Source organism: Pinus tabuliformis, chromosome 4_2 (genome assembly GCF_031772625.1).
Source record: "Pinus tabuliformis cultivar Carrire ecotype Pingquan chromosome 4_2, CPIR1, whole genome shotgun sequence".
NCBI classification, from domain to species: Eukaryota; Viridiplantae; Streptophyta; class Pinopsida; order Pinales; family Pinaceae; genus Pinus; species Pinus tabuliformis.
Genome location: NC_142304.1, coordinates 117,420,030 through 117,441,719, shown reverse-complemented (window position 1 = coordinate 117,441,719; position 21,690 = coordinate 117,420,030). Strand labels below are relative to the sequence as shown.

General features: G+C 33.2%; 1 pseudogene; it reads left to right on the top strand.

The window, feature by feature from the left end:
* The first annotated feature begins 13,498 nt into the window (after positions 1–13,498).
* LOC149168529 (protein NBR1 homolog) lies at positions 13,499–15,738 on the top strand (annotated as a pseudogene).
* The last annotated feature ends 5,952 nt before the right edge of the window (positions 15,739–21,690 follow it).

Below are 21,690 nucleotides of genomic sequence, written 5' to 3'. Positions count from 1 at the left end.
TTATATAAAATTTGCACCTCATTATGACAAGTACTGAAGCAATAAGAGGGCAATGATTATACATTGAGGATAAATATGGAAACAGTGCGACAACCTATGGTTTACATCATTGGCTTCTTGTTTCCTTGTGTCACAGCTGGTATTGATCTCGCAGATCACAATAAGGGAGAACAATGGAATGGCATTGTCAGTCTCTTCATTCCACATGGTGTAGGTTAGGTTGTAGCAATTTTTTGGTCCAAACCGTAGAGAAACGGGCTTCCCCAAGTGGCAGGTTATCTTCGGCTTGTGTGGGCTCAAACCCACGATCCTTGTCTGGGTTTTTCGTGTGATGGTCGACTAGCCTCACAGGTTGATAAGGGGCTTTGTAGCTTGTATTAGTAGTTTTGACTGGATTTACATGGGGTAGTTATGGTGGCAGATCCAACTCGACCAAGGCTCAAATACCCTCTTTTTTACGTTCTCGCTTCCATATTTCACTTATTTATGTTAGAATGGCTGATTGCGGTGAAGTTATAGTCTTCCCCTGGAGCTGGCCATTTTACATTTGGAAGTTTTCTTATTCCCATTATTCAAATCCGAAAAAATAAAAATAAATAAATTAAATAATAAAATTAAATTTAAAAAATTTAAAAATAATAATAATAAAAATAAATAAATTAGAAGAATCATAATAGGCGATTTCAATTTTTTATTAAGAATTCCAATGGTATGTCGTCTTTTTTTGGACTGGGGTCTTAGATTCGGTAGAACACTTGAAGCAGTGCATGGAAAGAATGGGTATCCCTACTTTCTCTCAAAGTTTGCTTTATGAAGGGAAAATGCTTCAAGATTTTTTCTTAATGAGGGATTATCATATTTCAAATAACTCCACCACAAATTTACTCTTGAGGTTGTGTGGGGGAGCTTTGGGACCTATAAACGCCATGGGATCTACCTCTTACAAGGATGTGGTGCAAGGAAAGCCTTCTACACCAGCGAATCAGGCTCAACACATCCATGGGTCCTATGTGTAACGGAAGGATTGCAACTAGTAGATCAACTCCAAAACAACCCAATACCCTATATCGTAGAACAAAAGGAACAAGGACCAACCATAGAAGTTAATCTTCCAGAGGTATATTGTATTTTTTCTGCTCTCCATTCCAAGGTTAATACACACGAATACCTAGAGAACGTCCTAAATAATGGGCCTTAGTTTTGAGGAAGAGTTGGGTTATTCATTACTCCATGGTTCCCAGATATTGATACCACAAATATGCTGGTATCAATAATGCTGGTATGGGTGAGACTACCAAATCTCCCCCTCCCCTTCTGGCACCACAAGGTCCTAGAGGATATTGGAAACATCCTTGCAAAATTCAAAAACATGGACTTTGAAAGATCAAAAAAGGACTTTTCACTTTCGCCAAAATTTGTGTAGAGATAGACCTCAACAAATATCTACTTCAACTGAAACACAAAAAAAATTAGTGGACTTGTTGGGTGTGTGTTATATTCTTTCCAACAACGCCCCAGGAAAAAAATTATGCAAACCCAAAGATGATGGGGAAACCTACCCACGGTTTTGTACATGGGTTTTGCACATGGTTTTGGGCATGATGGTTTTTTTCCCATGGTATTTTGTAGATCCGATCAAAGTAACCACAGTTATGTTCTAATCCAAGATTAATGGATTGGGATTTATGAATCTTTGGCATGTATATATATGTATTGTAACATTGAAAGAAATATAATGAAAAATCAATATGGTAGTCCTGGTTTTGGGATCCAGGGGAAAATCTTTGTGTATATTTTTTTATGTTCTCGCCATTGTTTATTTCTTGTTTTAAGAATTCATTTGCAGGTATTTTTTGTACAGGGTTAAAACCTATAGGAACCAAGTATTATATTATGAGAACATGGAATGTTGAATATGATTATAAATGGGTCACTTGTAGTGTTGTAGAACACATGCCCACGGGAAAAAAAGACTCCAAAAAAGTAAAAGACACAGGATCATAAGTCAAAAGGATGGTAGGTATCCAATCCTCACCTCTCAAAAGAAGAAGAAGAAGAAGAAACCATGGAGAACCAACCATTACAAGAAGAATCAAAAGCATAGGCTTTACATGGTAACCAAGAAGAAGGGGTTTTCATGACTCAGAATGGAAATGCAACCCATATGCAAAAAGGTACCAAATTAGTATAAATATAGGCATTAGAATAGTAGAAAGAGGAGGCACACATTGAAAATGGAATGGGGGGTATAAAGATAGCTCATGTTTCTGAGAACTCAGACTCAGACAAAGAAGCCCCTTTACAAACATCCCAGAAAGAATTGGCAATGGTTCTAGTTGCCTTCAACCCAGGGGTTAACAAAAGGTCCAAAAAATGAAAGGAAAAAAGGAGAAGTTAAGTGATTATTATCACACTTAACTTTAAAATTTTCATGTAATTTTTTAATGTTTCTTCCTTTTTAATTCTCATAAGTTGAGAGGATTTCTTCTTCAAATGCATTCAACATATACAAAATGTAATTCTGTTACTTGTTTCAAGTTAAATAAAATTACGGTTTTTTTCCTTGGAAAAAAAGGTGCCCAGGAACTAAGTACATGAATGCCTCTCGTAGCTCAATTTCTTGAGGATTTGAGATTGAACATACAAATTCAATCCAAATTTTAATATAGAACTCCATAACACAAAAAATTTGTTCCCATTACAAGCAAAAAGTTTCCAAAATACCCCTAAGATCCAAATACATTTACATCCCATTCTAATCTAACTGTCACTTTAATTTTGATTGGCTTCTCATTTTCCTTGGCAATATATTTTTCACCTTTTTTCCAACTTGTTCCCATCCTAAGTTATCTGATGAATCTAGTTAGCCACCCATCTGAGATGATCTCTGCTAGCAGCATCGTCCTTTTGGCCCCTTAATTGCTCTTCCTCATCTGCATGATTTTCCCAACAAGTTACTTGTTCAATCTTTTTTCTAAAGAAACACAAGAGGAGGAATTGCTCTTAGGGCTCTGTTGAGTAGGTTCTTTTACTAAAGTTAGGTTTGGAATATTTTTTATGACTTCCATTTCTTCTTGTCCATTTTTTTGCTTCTTGCTTGTCCTCTACCTTATTCTCAAGTTCTTATTCTTAAAAATGGTATGGTGTTCTTTTTGGACGCCTTCCCACCATTTATGCCTTCAGTTACTTTTTTAGAATGTCTGTGTATTGGCATTTTTCATGGCTCTAGAGCAATTTTTAATTGTGTGCCTTTTCTTATAATTTGATCGACACCAAAAGGAAATATTCTGGCAATCGATATTTTGAACCTGCAAGTAATTTGTGCTAGTCAAATTCAGTTATATTGGATTTAACCTTACTGAAATCCATCTCCACATAGATACAAACATGTGTGGGGTTGAGATAATATTCTATTTTTGGGCTGCAACAATGGAAGACTATGATTGCATCCCCAATAGCCGCAAAGAGAGATTCCAGAGATGCAAGGATGGATTTGGAAGTCAAGCCCAAACAAGAGAAAAAGAAAAAAAAAGTTGTAAGAGGATCGAATAAGGGGTCCATGGCTACATAAAAAGCCCTACACTACCCCAAAACTAGGGGTCATTATTGAAAATGGAATTCATGTCATTTAACTTTTTGAATATCACCTTAAGAAAACCATGAGCCAGAGGATAAATATTAATTTCATCAAAGAGAATAGGTTTCCAGTTCTTTGAGATCCACTGATGGAGGTCAACTAAACAGGCCCAGAGAGCATTGAATTTTCAAACTAAACATGTTTTCGAAAAATACAGAGCATCATTAATGGCTTATTCTCCCAATGAAATTGTGATTACAAAGTCTTCATGGACCAACTAAGAGGGAGGAAGAGAACTTGATCCATATCTAACTACATCTTTAGAAAAGTGAGAAACATTACTAGAAGAAGGCGGCGCTTTCAGACAGTCTACCACCATGGGAATCGAAGCAGGTGAAGAAGCTAGAGAGAGATATCCAAATGCATAATCTAAAATAATCAATCATTCAGGAACCACCATCAAAATGGGAGCCGATCAAAGAGGGCGGAGAGATGGGAGCAATTGGCTAAGGCCGAACCCTAGCCATCGCAGGAGAGATGTCATCGCAGAGCTGTATTTTCCCACTCACTAAAGAATTGTGAAAGTTGTGTTCCTATGAAACACTAGCAGCATTTAGCCATGGTGAGCATAGATCATTTGCATCCACCAAAAACCATTACTTGGAACTTATGATAAAATGGAATGAATGACTTCGACCCAAAAAATGTTTGAATTTTAACATTATAAAAAGATATTAAAAAAAAAGGTGATGTTGCATCACCACTTTTGCATTTTAGCATGGTTTTTCATGCTTTTGTAATCATGATATTTGGTTTTTAATGCCATGGTTGAGAAATATTGAAAATTTAACCCTGAAATGAAAAAAGGTTGATGTTACATCACCATTTTTCAAAATCAGCATGAAAATCATGATTTGATGCAACCTCCAAAAAACGAGAACTCAGTAAAGTTCTCATTAAGTTAGTAACATTGTTTCCAACTGCTACAACTTTTCATCCATCTTTTTCTTCATGTGTTCCTTATTTTCATTCATATTCTTTTCCATCTTTCATTCTATTTATATTTGTATATTCATTCAATCAACATTTTTCACTTACCTATAATTCAATTCTTTAATTTGATTGTCCAATTTGGATAGTTGATTCCATATCCCTTCATTTTCTTTGTGAATCATGGATATTCTATAGGTTTAATGGGTAAAGTAAGTTTTAGAGCAGCCTTATAAGTCATGTGAAAAAATAGTAATCCTCCTCTTTTTACTTTTTTATCAAAAATTTTAAATCGCTAAAAACATATCTTCCAATCAAAAGTTATACCAATTGTAAGATATGTACCTTTCACACCCTAATTTGGAGATTGTTTATATGATTGATCTTTTTCCTAGTGTATCTTATAAATATGAGTTATTCTAAGTTTGAAATTTTGTCTTGTAGAACTCTTATATGTCTTCTTAAATTCCTAAAAATTTGACAGTTTGCAACTTCACCCGAAAATATTGTAGAAAAAATTATCAAATAACTTGTCTCATAACTTCCATAAATTCCATAAAATATGTCTTATAAAGTATAATGATTCAAAATATTAAAAAAAAAAAAAAAAAAAAAAAAAAAAAAAACTACACCCAAGTTGTTATGTTTGCTCAAGATTCTGAAAATTTAGGAGTTTGAAACTTCACCAAAAAAAAATTATAGCAAAAATTCCAATATGTCTCTTTCAAAATTGGTTTCAAGATTAGTCACGAAACTTGTCTTCCATAAACTATATCTCTAAAAATATAGTGAACCCGAACTAGAATTTGTTATTATGAGTACCTTGATATGTGCCTGCAATCCTCTTAAATTTCATTCTCTAAAACTTCCCCAAAAAAAATATTAGTGACAAAACCTATCTTCCATAGGCTATATCTTTGAAAGTATAACAAACCAGATCTTGAAATTTTGAATAGTTGTTCATGGATATTTCACTTGAGTATCCTAAAATTTTCTTGTCTAAAACTTTCCAAAAACAAATTTATAGATAAAATTCCAATATGTCTTGATTGGAGGAACAAAACCCTCGGATCATAGGCTTGGATACCAAATGTTATGAACCTAACATCTTGAAAGTGATAAAAACTCAATGAATAATAATCCACTTCAAGGATGCAACCTCCTTTTATAATGAATCAATGCATAAGACAAGGTATGATGCCTATATAAATGAATCTTATTTTTTATAAATAGGAGACAAAGTGACATGATGTAACATACTACTAGGTCAATCTCACCATAGGGCCTTGACATAGGGGCCCTATGGCCTTAAAACATTTGAATGGTGAAATTATAAAACTAGTTGTACTTTAATTAGTTATTCCAACTAATGATGTTGGGCATCACTGGGTCCCTATGGTTCTGGATAGGTACTCCCTTATAGCTCAAAGGGGAAAGTACATTTATGAAACAAAATAATACTCTTTTGGACTTGAAGGTGGGGAGTAGATCAATTAATTGAAAATGGTTAGTGGTCAACAAAAACCATTAAATGCAATAATGAAATATCTATTGAAGAACCCAAAAGATCAATGTTAGATCCTTTTGACAATATCCTCACCTTTGTAATGACCTACACTTTAAGAGATAAATATACATAAATTAAATGCATAAGAATCATTAAATAATGATCCTTAAGAAAAATTATTTAGTAAAATACATTATCCACATGAGCAGTGAATCCAAGTTCAAGAAATCCAATTACTAACAACATTGTGGACGTAGAATCATCGTGCTCTAGTATTATATCTAGTGAACTACAATAGATTGTGAGGGATGGCTCTCTAGCCAACCATTCTTTCAGTCAAGACAACTGAGATTCTATGAGTTGTCAATTAACTACTTCTACCAATGTCTAATCATTACTTCACAATAATTCTCTTTGAAATAAATTCATCACATCCTTCTTCTTATTCATTAAATAGAACTTTTTTGTCTATCAATGGAAGGAAACTCTATCATCATGTATTTATATTCTTATCCTAATCTTTCTTAATTTGGATTTCCCACAAATTTATCTTTCCATGTTTTTATCTTTTTTCTTTTATTAATAAAGTAGTTTATTTTATTTATTTATTATGATCATTTACATTATTTATCATATTTTATTATTATTATTATTTCTATTTCTTATTTAATAATAATCTGGGACATCACATACTCCCTCCCTTTAAGGAACTTCCCGCCAAAGTTAAATTTGATTAGTTTACTTCTGATTTTATTTTTATTTTCATCGAATATTTTCAAGACCATCATCTGTTGAACTAGTATAAGGCCATCAATCATAGCAAGCATTGAAATTTCACATCACAACTCTTAGGAAGCACAAGTACTCTCTAACATTTCTTTTCAACTTTTGGAACTATGCTTAAATCCTCTTGGTCTATCCAAAGCCCCAAGGTTCTAGACCTCAGATGCCTAAATAGGAATCTAGTTTGGTCTTTATGGCCCCCAAGCACCTTGAGACGTTGACCTAAACTCCTTCCACAAGCCTATAGGTGCACAACCCTGGGCTTATAAGTCCAATCCCACAACTCCACTAATGAGAAACATTCCATGCCTTTGTTGGACTTTAGAATCACAACTGTAATATTAAACATTCTCCATTCTCAAGATGGTCCTACATACCATCAAAGATTATACAAGGAAAAGAAACATTGGCATAAGTAGTTGATTGAATTTGTCTCCAACCCATAAGGTGTTATATTCTCCCACATATGTATGGGCCCCTATGGTATCATCAAATGAAGTAGCCATCTCTACCCATTACTAGATTACCTATCCATCACCACCTCACAACTTGCAACAAATGCATTAGTTATAATCATACCATCATCATTTCATAAAGAAGAACCCACATGATAAGTGTTGAATGTTATCAAGAAAACATAACATCATTGTCATCATGACAACCTAAATAGTAAGGCACCAAATGCTTACACATACCACCATTAAACATCTATTTATGAAACTACATGCAATTACCTTGTGTCATCACATCATGAAATATATCTTGAAGATTATAACATCAACATATCTTCATCGAAGTTATAACGTTACACCATCATAATAAATAAAGTTGCATTTTAACATAACATCATAGTGTATCATCATGAATATGATAATTATCTCAACAAATATCACATGTAGAGCAATAAAACATCATGATCAAGTTTATCTCGATTCATCAATAAAATAAAATTCACTAACCTGAATAAATAGTGAATACCAACTTTTTATATCTAATACAATAAATATCATTAAAACATCCATCTAGTACATGGATATGATTGGTTAAGTTTGTTAGCCTTGGCTAGATCATCACTACTATGAGTGTCATATCTCAACAAGACATTGAATGTTTTCCAATTATCATTTCCTCTTCTTTGAACAAGAAGGTAGACAATTTGGGAAGTAGGTATAATCACCCTATAAATATGCTCAAGTTTTCATTTATTACACCATTGAACTTCAAGTAAGCTCTAGATTTTAGATCCAAAATCTCTAAGAATTTATTATTTATCACTAGCATTACTATTTTTTATTTTTACGAAGATCGATGACCACTACACCCACAAAATATTTGTAATAGGAAAATCTACCTGAAAGGATCAATTCTTGCCCACTCAACCATGGAGCCTGAAGCCAAGAGTGTCGAGAGGATTGGACGTATGACCTATCATTCAAAGGAACTTTAACAACAAGGAATTGACCAACTGAGCTAACCCTTGAGGCTTCTTGAATTACTAGTATACCTTCAATCATCAATATCCAAAATTAAAATTATTTTTCATATGTATCTTTGATCATTACCCAAGGTTTTTACATCACTTTACATATTTTTCTTACTCATACAAGAACCATTATACCCTATAGTGTGTAAATACTAGATCATCATTATTTAAGTTAACCTCATTCACTCATGGAAGGATTAACTTACCTAATCTAAGTACACAATCAATCATTGGAATCTTGTTTCTTACTCTTTGTGATAAGTGTTTATTCATTAATCTCTAAGATTTAATTTAATTTATCATATGGTCTATTTTTGTTGCCTTTAAATATCTAGAAACCAAGAAGTAGATAACTGTTTTAATTTGAACACTTAAACATTTAACCTTTTCCCAGTCTATCACTTGTCAATCTTTCATATCTTGACACATTAAATTTATGTGGATCATCACTGTAATCCTCACCAATTATCCTTAATCATCATTCGTGTTTCTTAATATAGTCATCATATTATTAAGTAAACTTACCACTGAAGAGAGAGAGAGAGATTCCCACCATCATCACATAAATTTGCCCTATGCTTTGTTACATTTTATTGTAGCACTTCAGTTATGTGATTCAATTAATTATACACCTTAATGGAGTTTTTTGAGTTTAAATAAGTTGTTATAATCCTAGAATTTCCATATTGTTATTATTCAAATTGGGTACCATGCTCAACTATGACTAATATTTAATTGGCTAGAAGATGACTAACTTTATGTTAAGGTGTTGCATCCCCCCACTACCCTTTTTTTCCTAAAATTTTCACTATTTCGATCTAGCCTTCTTCATTCCCATCCTACATGCATTGATGGATTTAATACCTCTTTAATATAATGCCACCATACTTCTTATAATTCCTTAAAATGACCTTCATCATTATCATGATCATTTAGCTTTATTAGTTCATGGCCAATATTTTATTTTTGTTAGGCATCATCCTTATTTAGACTTTATAGTAATAACTATCATGCTCATATATGGAAATATTATTATTATTCCACAAACACTTTCCATGGGGTTGTTCATTCCCTGGGTACCTCAAGAGTGTGGAATTATTTAATCATGATTATTCTCTAAATCCAAAATCTTCCATCATTTTATAAGATAGGCTACTTCTTATTGATTTCTTACACTTGTTAGTGAAACTTTCTCTCACTAATATTAAGTATATACCTAATAATATTTTATGTTAATTCATCATTCCATGTTGGTCATGGTTACGAGGGCTACTATCCATTATCATCATTGGAAATTTCTAGTTTCCTTCTTTTCCCTTCCTCCCTAGATAATTTTATCAAATATAACTACTAACATTGAGGATCAATCTTAGGAATTTTCTTCATTTATTATAACCATTGTCTCTTTATACTTATTTATTATCCTCTCATTCCAATAATAAGTTTTGTATCTTTTTTTTTAGGAAATATCCAAGCAGATCCACCTGAAGGGATCACTTCCCGTTGACTTATTAGTAGAGCCTAACCCTGAGGGCATCGAAGAGAATTAGCCCTATGACCTCCCATTAACGAGGTACTTTAGTGATGAGAACTCGACCAATTGAGCTAACCCTCGAGGCTATGGTATTTGTATATTATCTTAACATATATTTCTTTTAATTTTAACTTTTAAATTTGAATTATACTAGTATTCTTTCAATTTGATCATTATAGTTTCTCCACATCTTGCTTGAATAGATAAAGTCTTATTTACTTCATTGGGATTGATTGGCCAGTTTTGCATAATATGTGGTTGTATAATACTTCATATCTAATGGCCTATTTTCAATGTCCATGTCAAGCCTCTAATTTTATACTATCAAACACTTTAAGATGCATCTTAATTTTCTCATGCACTCATTAGTCCATGTCTACAACATAATTCCTTTATCTTTTTACTTTATTTATAAACATTGGTATGCAATTGGGAGCATATCAAAGGGTGCCATCATCCCCTTTTATACTAATAATAAGTTGATTTTACTTATTTCCTATAATTTTTTACTTCTTTCCTATTAGTTTCTTTCAATGTGTATTGTAATTGTGATTTATGATCATATCTTTATTTTGGGTCATGTCTATCTTGTAAGGGCATAAGTTTCTTTTTTCTTTTAGTTCATATCATATGTGGAGTTTTGAATTTGCTAGTATAACTAATAAATTTCATGGTAGTAAGCCTCATGATATAGGTTATATGGATTAACCATACATATTTCATTCATCCATTAATGTTAATAATGAACCATACACATGCATATATGTAATATAATTCATTTCCTACCACTAATATGAAAAGAGAGAAGAGAGGAGAAAAAGAAGAGAAGACACAACCTAAGGAGGTTTAAGGGATAAGTACCAATCTCCTTTCCTTTTTCATCACTAATTCTAATTCACTCCACCTTGGGTTTTCATACTTTTTTGTATTGACTCAAGCTTGTATTAGATCACATGTATTTCACCAAGAGTAGTCATGAGGACATCCTTGTCACCACTAGTAGCTAATTAAATTGAGCCTGGAATATAGGAGGTTTAAGTATTGGAAAGATCTGCTTAATATCTTATAACTCCAACCTCCCTATAATTACCACTAATTAGATCCCAAAATATATAATCTCGATGGGATGGCTCCACAAAGCTTTAGGAGACCAAGGGTATATGATCTTTCTCTCTTAATGATATCATGGGATATTCTCAGAAATGGTGTTTCCTTTATCATTAATAATGCATGCATGTGATACCATAACTAAATTCAACTAAAAAATATAGATCCATAACTGTGATAACTATGTTATTTTGTTAGAGCCCAAGGGTGGGGGCGGGGTGGGTGCGGGAAACTCAATTGGAAATCACTATGATAATGAAGTGTTATATACCATGAGATTCATGGAATCGACCCCGTGTCACGCAAGTATGTGACCAATCTAGTTATTTTTCTACATTAATTCTATTTTGAAATAAATGACTTACACTATTATCTCCTAGTGAAAATAAACACTAATATATAACATGGAATATAATCATTAGTTCATATGAAAAAAATCTAGGTTAAGGAAAGATTATTTGTTTTGCGCTGGTTAGTTTAGTATATTACCATTATTTCCCTCTTCGAAAAAAGACATCCTCGAAGAAATATCAACCAAATAACCTTTCATTAATTTGCCCAAAAAATGCGTCATTTGCCAAATAACTTCGATAACCTTATTTTTGATACCTTGTTTTAATAAATTTAATGGTCATCATCATGAACCAAACCATAGCTAACCTAAAAGAATCTAGCTCATCATAGACTTTTAAATTATTTTTGGATGTGTATTCATTCTTAAAACTACCTTCAAATGATTCTCTCAGCTCCTCTTCCTCGTTATAAAGTTAGAGGCATTAACATATTCATAACTAATTATCCTCTTTACAATTATAAAGCTAGATCATAATTTGATCATAATAACATTTATCTATTAAACATTTTATCTACTTTCATATTATTAATGTATTCTTATCCATTACATTTGATTACAATATACATAGTTTTTAATTTTTCTATTAAAATATATTATTTTTAAACACAGTGCCACTTTACCATTTCATTTATAATTAGCATAAACATATATTATTTCACTTTACCATTTCATTTATAATTAGTCATTATGCCAATTCTATTATGAGGTTCTTCTTGGTCACACTATAGAGATTCTTCACCCTCCACTCTAGAGTATTGGTCACACTATAGAGATTCTTTGCCCTCCACTGTAGAGATGAAATTGTGTTGTAAGTTGTTATCGTTTATGTTGGTAGATGACCAAAGTTTTCTCTCATGTAGTTGACAATCCATAAAGAGAAGAGAGGGTGGAAATTCCAAATCCTCCTACAAACAAAAAACCAGTGGTTGCGAGGAGGAGACCAATCCCAACATGCACCAATACTGGGCTAAAGAAAATCGGCACAGGATTTGCAACAACCAGTGTTACCACAATCACTGCATGTAAGGGTAATACCGTCAAAGAGAAACAGTGCCCCTCCCACAGTAATGGCGGCCATCATTTTCATAACTTGTTAGGAACTGGGATTGTTCTCTTATATCCTTTACATCAACCCCTGCACTTTTTGTTTCACCTGTAAGCCATGACGAATAACAACTAGTACACAAAAAAATTCTTATGACAATCAGAAACAATTCAGCAAAATATAGATAAGATATTGATTGCTTCTCCAGTTCACTAATGGATCAATTCATGAGTGGATAAGGGCATGGTTGATAGTGTCATTGGCCCTAACCCTATGTGATTTTTTCTATTACATGCAACTTCATGTAAGAGTCGACTGATGGTACTAGGTGAAAAACATAGACAACGCCATTGAGCCTCATATGCCATTGATCGCATGGCATAATCTAAATGAATATTGAATTAAAGAATGCTAGTTGGACCCTTCACTCTTTGCATGATAACCACGTTTTCTCTATAATTATGCTCTTGATTCTTTTGTTGTGCAAGATTGTTTCTTTCTCTAATTATGCTCATGGTTCTTTGTTGTGAAAGATTGTTTCCGATCAGAGCAGCTAGAAGTGTTTCACCTGCAACAATGGACCCTCTCCGCCTAGCTAGAGGAAGATATGCTACCCTTGAATCGATCTAGATTCCTTTTTCTATTTAGAGGTAGCCATTATTTTATTAGGGCTCTCTTCGCATACTATTGAAAGCAAGCAGGGTTTGGAGTTGTTTGGTTTCAGGGTCTTTTGGTCAATTTGATCTTCTCTTCAAGTGGCATTTAAAAAGGTTTAAGAGTCTTACAGTACAGGTCTATATCGACCAAGGGAAAAGAACACACATTCATTAATTTTAGGTTTTTCTTATTCTAGTAGATTAGCTAGAACATCTTCCTTTGTTTAAATAGGTCAAAATCCCATCTCTGGAAATCAAATAGCGTGCTCAAGGACAATTGGGAGAAACTAAAGGCTGAGAATCTGAACTAGTAGCCTTCCTTAACCATATCTATTTTCATGTCCTCCTAGTAGGAGGCGCTAAATAATGGCATTTATAAGTTTATTATACCTTCTAGGCTATCGTTTGTTGTAAGGAAGCTTAATTCCATTGATAGAACTGTGACACTTCACCAGAATAAGATGATTCGAGAGCTAGAGAAGTTTTCCAAGTTGTATTGCAAGAGAGATGGCTATGACTTGTGCCAAAGCTACTTCTCAGATTTTGGAAATGAAGAAGAGTATATGAAACTTGATCGTGCTTTATACAGGCCACCAGCTTTATATCGATCACCACACAAGGAACACCCTTTTCATGGGAGACATCACTTTGAAAAGTCAGAAAGGTCCATCATTAGATATTTGTATTCGACTCTTTTTTTTACCATTGAGGTTGGATGTAAATTTGTTAATGCAAACTTTAATATTGGTGTGGTAACCTATTTTTTATCCTTCTAAATGTCCTGCACTTATGCTCCCTCCTAGTTATAATCCTTGGAACTCTCCTACATCTATATATTTCCCACAAGGCCCATCTGTTGGGAAACTAGCTAATTAGGCACCTGGAAATATTGATTGTCATTTCGTTCAAGATGTCACCATCTTTGATAGAACACAATTGGCTCCAGGGACACCCTTTACCAAGATTTGACATCTACGAAACAATGGCGTGATAAAGTGGCCACATCAAACCCAACTTTTCTGAGTTGGTGGTGATTATTTGGTGGCTAGAGATGTAGTCAATCTTAAGGTTTGTTCAAAACTTGTTCCTTGGCAATATTGTTTACCATTTTTGGTAGGATAATTTAGACAATAGGCATATTACTTTTTGTTTTCCTATTTTTTTGGTTATATATCCTTTGTACACATTTTATTTTATGTTTGTAATGAAATTGTGATTTCTCTATTATATAGATTCAAGAGGAAGGGTACGAGGTTGATGAGTAGCTTGATGCGGCAGTTGATTTTCTTGCCCCTGTATAACCTGGACGATATGCATCATACTAGCATTTGATGGAACCTTTAAGTCAAAAGTTTGGGCAACAAGAGTGGGTCCTTATTCAGGTATAATATGTTTTCTATCATCTCATTTTACATCCTTGGGGATTTGTCATTATTTTCTTTGATTTGCACATAAATTGGATTTTATTTTCCCCATTGTTCAATTTTGGTACAAACTAATATGATGGTATATGATGTATTCTATTAGGAGTTCTTAATTGTTATTAAAGGACTTTTCATCATCAATCTTTCTTAGATCTTTGCAAGGAACATATTATACTTGTGATGTTATTGGCAATTGATCATGGGAGTAATAAATTGTGTCCCTTAATTTTTACCCTTTCCTCATCATTTTTAGAGTTTGTTTTTTAAATGATTCCTTTGAATTTTAGGTAGTACCACCAAGAGAGGAATTCCTACCCAATCTAATGGAATCTCTTCTAACTTTGAATGAATTTGAACAAAATAATTTATCTCAAGAGCAAACCAAACAAAAGACAATTGATGTTTCTTCTCAAGATACTTCTAAAAGGCCATGTTTAGGTGACAATAAGATGGATTTGGATCCCAATGAGCTTGGATGCTCATCTATGGTCACAGACAAGGGTAAGAAACCATCTTCTCTTGTTGAGGGGGGAAATGCTTTTACACAATCTCAGAGAGTTGATTTTCCAACAAAAATGAAAGGAACCAGCAACATAAATGTTGGTTACCCATCACCTTCTAGATCAATTCCACTTCCAATAAATGATGTATCTCGAGGACATATCGCTATTTTTTCCAGTGATACATATCTTGTAGCCTCTGAATCATTATTTTTTGTAAAAGAGATAGATGAGCATACTCTTATCTACGAGATTGAAGACATGGGTTTCAATCAAAGGATGTTGAATGTTGAACTACTCTAGAAACATAATTATCTTTTACACAAAACTCTTGATGATCTTTGTAATGCAGCTAAGTGGGATCCCATTCTTGAAGAGCTTCAATAAATGGTAATTGATCATATTCCTGTTAAATATATAAAACATTTTTCATGACATTTACTTTTACTATAATATTATTTAATAATAATCATTCTTTGAAGATTTACATAATAAACATTTGGATTGAGATTTTGTTGTGGCAGGGCTTCCACGATTCAAAAATGAACAGAACGTTGTTGGTGAAGAACGACATAAGTGTAAAGAGAGTTGTTTTGGATCTTATGTCAATAAAAAAGATGCTTCATTGATGCAATTTAATCTATCTAAGAAGGCTAAAACACTGTTAGTTATAGAAGTGGGGTCGATTTTAAGGCTTTATTGTGCAGTAGGGACATGTGAACATGAAGTTTGCTTTTACAACTTCCTAATAAGTGTTTATATTTATGTTTAAGGTAGACAACTATGTTACCTTCCATACGAAGGTGTTGTTTGTACTTGTGATTGTTTTTAATTGGATCAATGGATATTGATACTCATGCACTAAACAATTCCTATTTGGTTAGATGCATTTTTTTTAATATAATTAATTTCAATGTTTCTTGAACTATACCATTCATTGCACAAGCCCAAATAAACTCCACAATGAAAGAGAACAATGAAATATCATCATATTACTGATAAAATTACTTATTTATACTTGTGCAATCTAAGTACGAGACAATTGTGTCTCGTTAACTTATTAACCGTAAAAACGGATTGTAAAACTAATTACATATTATATAATAACAATCTTGAAGGATTATTTAACATCCCCCACTTAATCTGAAGGGGCATATGACATGTCGAGTAACATTTTGAACCTTTCAAACTTTTCACATCCCAGTGGTGTTGTAAATATGTTTGTGATCTACTCTGAAGTAGGACAATGTGTCAGATGAATAACTTTGGCCTCTACATAATGTCGAATCAAGTGATATTTGATGTTAATATGCTTGTTTCGAACATGAAATTTGGGATTCTTGGCCAACTGAATTGTAGAAGAGTTGTCGACGAGTAGTGGAGTTGAAGCCTTTTGTTTCTCCTGCAAGTCTTCAAGTATTTTGCGAAGCCAAATGATTTCTTTTTGTAGCTTGAGCTACTGCAAAATATTTGGCTTCAGTGGTAGAATCAACACAAACAAATTGCTTGCGTGATCTCCAATTGATGGTTGATGATCCAAGACTCATCAAATAACTAGAAGTAGATACTCCATTCTCCTTATCTCCATCAAAATCACAATCTAAATAGCCGATGAGATGGAAATTTATAACTTTGGAATACTTGATGTCATATGTTCGAGTGCCTTTCAATACTTGAGCACTCTCTTTGTTGCATTCAAATGACCTTCACATGGCTTATGCATGAACTTGAAAAGTATCCCTACAAAAAAATCTATGTCAGGTTGAGTAGTAGGTAGAAAATTCAAACTTCCAACAAGTTGCATGTACTTTGTTGGATCTTCAAACATACGTCCTTCAGTGGAAGTAAGCTTCACATTTTTCTCCATAGGAGTAGCGACAGGATTACAATCCTGCATCCCAAATCTATCCAATAGTTGTTCAATATACTTTTTCTAAAAAATGAAAATATATTTGGGTTTCTGATCAACTTCAATCCATAAATAATAATGTAATAAACCCAAATCTATCATGTCAAAAACTTTCAATAATTCTCTTTTAATAGATGCTATATAGTCATCGTTGTTTCCTATGATCATCAAATCATCTACATACACAACCAAATATACAACTAACTTTCCAATTTTCTTAACAAAAAGGGTTGCATCATCCAGATCAAATATCTTATAATTCAACTTGAGAAGGTGTTCAGTTAATTTTTCATACCATGCATGAGATGCTTGTTTTAGTCCATACAAAGCCTTCACTAACTTACATACCATTTTCTCTTTGCCTTTGACAGCAAAACCTTCTGGCTGAAACATATAAACATCCTCTTTCAAATCGCCATTCAAAATATGTGTTTTAGCATCCATATGGTGTATCTTTCAGCTATTCTGAGCTACAAGAGAAAACAAAGTTCTAATTGTGCCCCATTTTGCTGCAGGAGAAAATATCTCTGCGTAGTCAACACCTTCCTTATGAGTGTAGCCTTTTGCTACAAGTATTTCCTTGTATTTATCAAGCGAGCCACCTTGTTTGTATTTGATCTTATACACCAATTTGCAAACAATGGGTTTGACACCTGCAGGAGGATCCATTAACCTCCAAGTTCCATTCTTAATAAGTACACCATATTCTTTTTGCATTGCATCCTTCCATTCATCACAATTAGCAGCTTCTTTAAAACAATTAGGTTCACTAATTGTACAATGATTGAATTCACAGTCATGAGAAACATTAACTGAATCACCTTTAGAAGAAATTCATGTTTCAAAATAACCATACTTGCTTGGAACTTTTAGACACGTGTAGATATTCATAAAATTTGTTGAAGTGGTTGTGATGGTTGTTCACCCTGAAGTACAAATTCTTCAGGAACACTTTTTGACCCTATAGAAACAACACTATACTCCAATTTTTCTTCAGCAGAAACATCCTCATGAGTCAAATATGGAAAAAACAGACTGATCCGGAATGGGAACCCCCCCTTCAGTGTGTGGAACATCATTATCAGATTCAAAATAGAATTTATTAGATGCAAATTTCTCCAAATGATCTAGTTTCCTATCAATAGTGGAATTATCCTTATCTGATTCAAGGAAAATAACATCTCTAGAAAGAATGAATTTTTTATTTTCTTCATCATAAAACCTATATGCTTTGGAAGTAGAAAAATATCCCAAGAAAATACATTTGTGACTCCTAGCACCCAACTTGTTGCACTGATGTTTAGGAATTAATGCATAGCATAGAGAACCAAAGACTCTAAAATGTTGAACAACAAGAAGACAATTATACCACATTTCATAAGGAGATTTATTATTGATGACAGAAGAAGGACAACGATTGCTAATATACATTGCACAAAGCATTATTTCTCCCAAAAACATCAACTTAACATTCTTAAATAACATCATAGATCTAACCATATTAAGAAAAGTTCTATTCATACGTTCTGCAATGCCATTCTGTTGTGGATTATAAGGTATGGTAGTCTAATGTTTGATTCCATTTTCCTTCAAATATTGTTCAAAAACATGAGAAGTATACTCGCCACCGTTATCAGTTCTAAGAATGCCTATATTCTGTTGAGTTTCATTTTTAATCATCAAATGAAAAGTTTTAAAAACTTCAAACACTTGTGACTTATTCTTCAACAAATACACCCAACACATTCTCGAGTAATCATCAATAAATGTTAGCACATATTTATTTCCATTGGCAGTTGCAACAGGCATAGGTCCACATAAATCTAAATGTATAAGACCTAATTTTCATGAAGCTCTAAAAGAAGAACTATGAAAAGGTTGTTTACAATGTTTTCCCAAAATACAAGCATCACAAGGTGTAATCTTTCTTGGAACTGTCAGAAGACCTTTAATACCTTGATTTTTCATAATTTTGATGTTTCCATAATTGATGTGACCAAATCAAGCATGCCACAACAAGCTGGGAGACAAGATATCACTTTGCTGCGCCAAAAAAGTAGAAATTTCACAAGAATTAGTAGATGAAGTACCATTTAACTTTAAAAGCGTACCTTCTTCCACACCATTCATAATAATTGCATGATCAGATGCTCTTCTTATCTTTATTATGCCATCAAATATATGAATAGAATGCCCCTGCTGTCGGATATGGATAAGAGACATCAAATTTCGTTGAAACTGTGGAATATAAAGTACATCCTGTAGAACATAATCTGTAAGATTCGGTATCTTCAAATGAATAGACCCAATGCTAGATGGTTTAATTTGAGTCTTGTCAGAAAAGTAAATAACACCATCAATATCATCACTAGATGTTTCAAAAGAATCTTGCCTAAATGTCATATGAAAAGTGGCTCCTAAATCCAAAATCCAATTATCTTGCCATGAAGAAAATGTAGTGTTGAAAACATCATTAATATTAAAATTAAAGTAAGCAACAATGTAATATGCAGACTCTGATGATTTTCTCTTATCTAATGGTGGATGATCTTTCTTTTCATTCAACTGTTCTCTCCTTTCACTGACTTTCTCCCAAGGGATTTTACAGTTAGTAGTAGTATGACCAATTTTACCACATCTAAAACATTTGATGGCTGGTTTATCATTAAAATTCAATTTTTTGTCTATCATTTTGTTGTATGTCTCCCTAATTATTTTTGTCCCCCCTACCTCTATCATTTCTCCTACCACGACCTTCACCTCTAGAAGTTTCAGCATGATACTTATGATCCTTTTGTGCAAGGCACAAAGTTTCTACCTTAGAGTTAGGTGGAGTCTCTTTCTTCCCAAAGGATTTTTCTCTCTCAATTATTTTGCTTACTATTTTATCAAATGTAATGTCTTTTAAGTACCCACTAGCTTGGAGAGATTCTAAATAGTGTGAATAGACAGGGTGAAGGACTTTTATAAAAGTCGTAACTAGTAAATCTACTTTAATTCCAGTGGCTTCTATATCATGAAAACTGGCTTTTATTTTAGAGGCGCTCTTCAAAGGATGATTATCCTTCAGCTCCAAATTAAACAAATTTAACAGTAACTGAAAAATTTTCGAGTTCTGAGTGTGAATCATACAATTCTTTTAACTTCTTTAATGCTTTGAATGCAGTACCATAAGAAACAATATATTTTCTTGCCTCTTCTGTCACCGATGTAGTTATTAATGCATATGCCTTTTTGTCTTTTTTCTCCCAAATTGCATGTTGCTTCTCATAACACTGTACAAACCCATATAAACTCCACAATGAAAGAGGCAGTTAAAATAATTATTTAAAATGAAATGAATCGAGGAACTGTTTATGCAACCATCACAATTTGCTCTAGACCAAGTCCAAAGCAAATCTTACCAGAACTGATTACATCATCGATCTGAACACACATCATCTTCAAGCAACGACCAATTGGTGGTCTCTATTCAACGGTCTTTCCTCCTAGCATATGAAACAACTTTACGCACCAAACACTAATGCTCTTTCCTTCTGGCTTTATGCACCATACACTAGCACTCAAACCATTTCCAACACGAACACAGAGTTTATAAACAACACAATTGGGGCTCTCATACCACTGTACAAGACCAAATGAAGTCCACAGTGAAAGATCATCATATTAATGATAAACTTACTTATTTATACATGTGCAATCTAGGTACGAGACAGTTGTGTCTCGGTAACTTATTAATAGTTAAAAGGGAATGTAAAACTAATTACATATTATACAATAACAATCCCAAGGGATTAGTTAACATTCATGGGTAGTTAACATTCATGGGCCATTTCTTATGAATTAGTAATATATTATATGATGAAGTTTATTTTGTTCAACATGCTTATATGTGTTATATGTTTCTACTTGTAAGGTTTGTTGGAATCTTGTAATTATGATTGTTTTCTTTTAATAAGCAATATGGATATGCACACTTCTAAGTTGGATTTATGGTGTTTTTCGCTCTAACACTCAGAAGCATTAATAGATGTATTATTAGACATTGGTTTAAACATTTATTTTGGACTACGTATGGGCATTGGTTATGCATTATTTTCTCTGAAACTTGTATATTATGTGAATGGTCACTTTCTTTCAAGAAATAAAGGCCTCTCTTTTATGTTAGTTGGACATTTAAATCAATAAAGAGTTACACAAGATGGTAATAATTGCCATCTTTCTCAACTATTCTTTTGGTAAATACTTTAACACAATATCGTTCTTGTTTATGTATGGTTCTTGAGGTGTGTTGTATTTCATTACACTTGTTTAGAAGGTCCTCCTATTGAAATGATTGTTCCCACCTAGGTGGGCTTAGTTGATTCCTTTTAGTTTCGTCTAGTCCTCTCTTGAGACTCTTAATTACATTTTTTGTGCTTGTACAATTATAGATAGATTAATAGCCTTATCCTTGGACTTGACTGCAGATTAATGGAAGCTCTTGTACTTAATTATAAAGTGTTTATCAGTTCTTTAGGGGTTGTGTGTTATATTTTCTTTTCTTCCTAACTTTATAGAGGAGATTCCCTAGGTACTCATATTTTAGTCCCATTAATCAACTTAGCTACACATTTTCAGCGTTTTCAATGTTAGCTATTGTATTATAAAGTTTTTGTTATTGTCGAAGCTTCCTCTTTTCCCAAAATTCAAGCATGGTAAGCAGTTTTAACCACACTGCCACAATCAAAATTCTCTATAGGGTCCAGACATACATATCAATACTTTTAATTTAGAAGCTGGAGAACCCATAGTAATAACCATTTTTCATCAACGTTTCA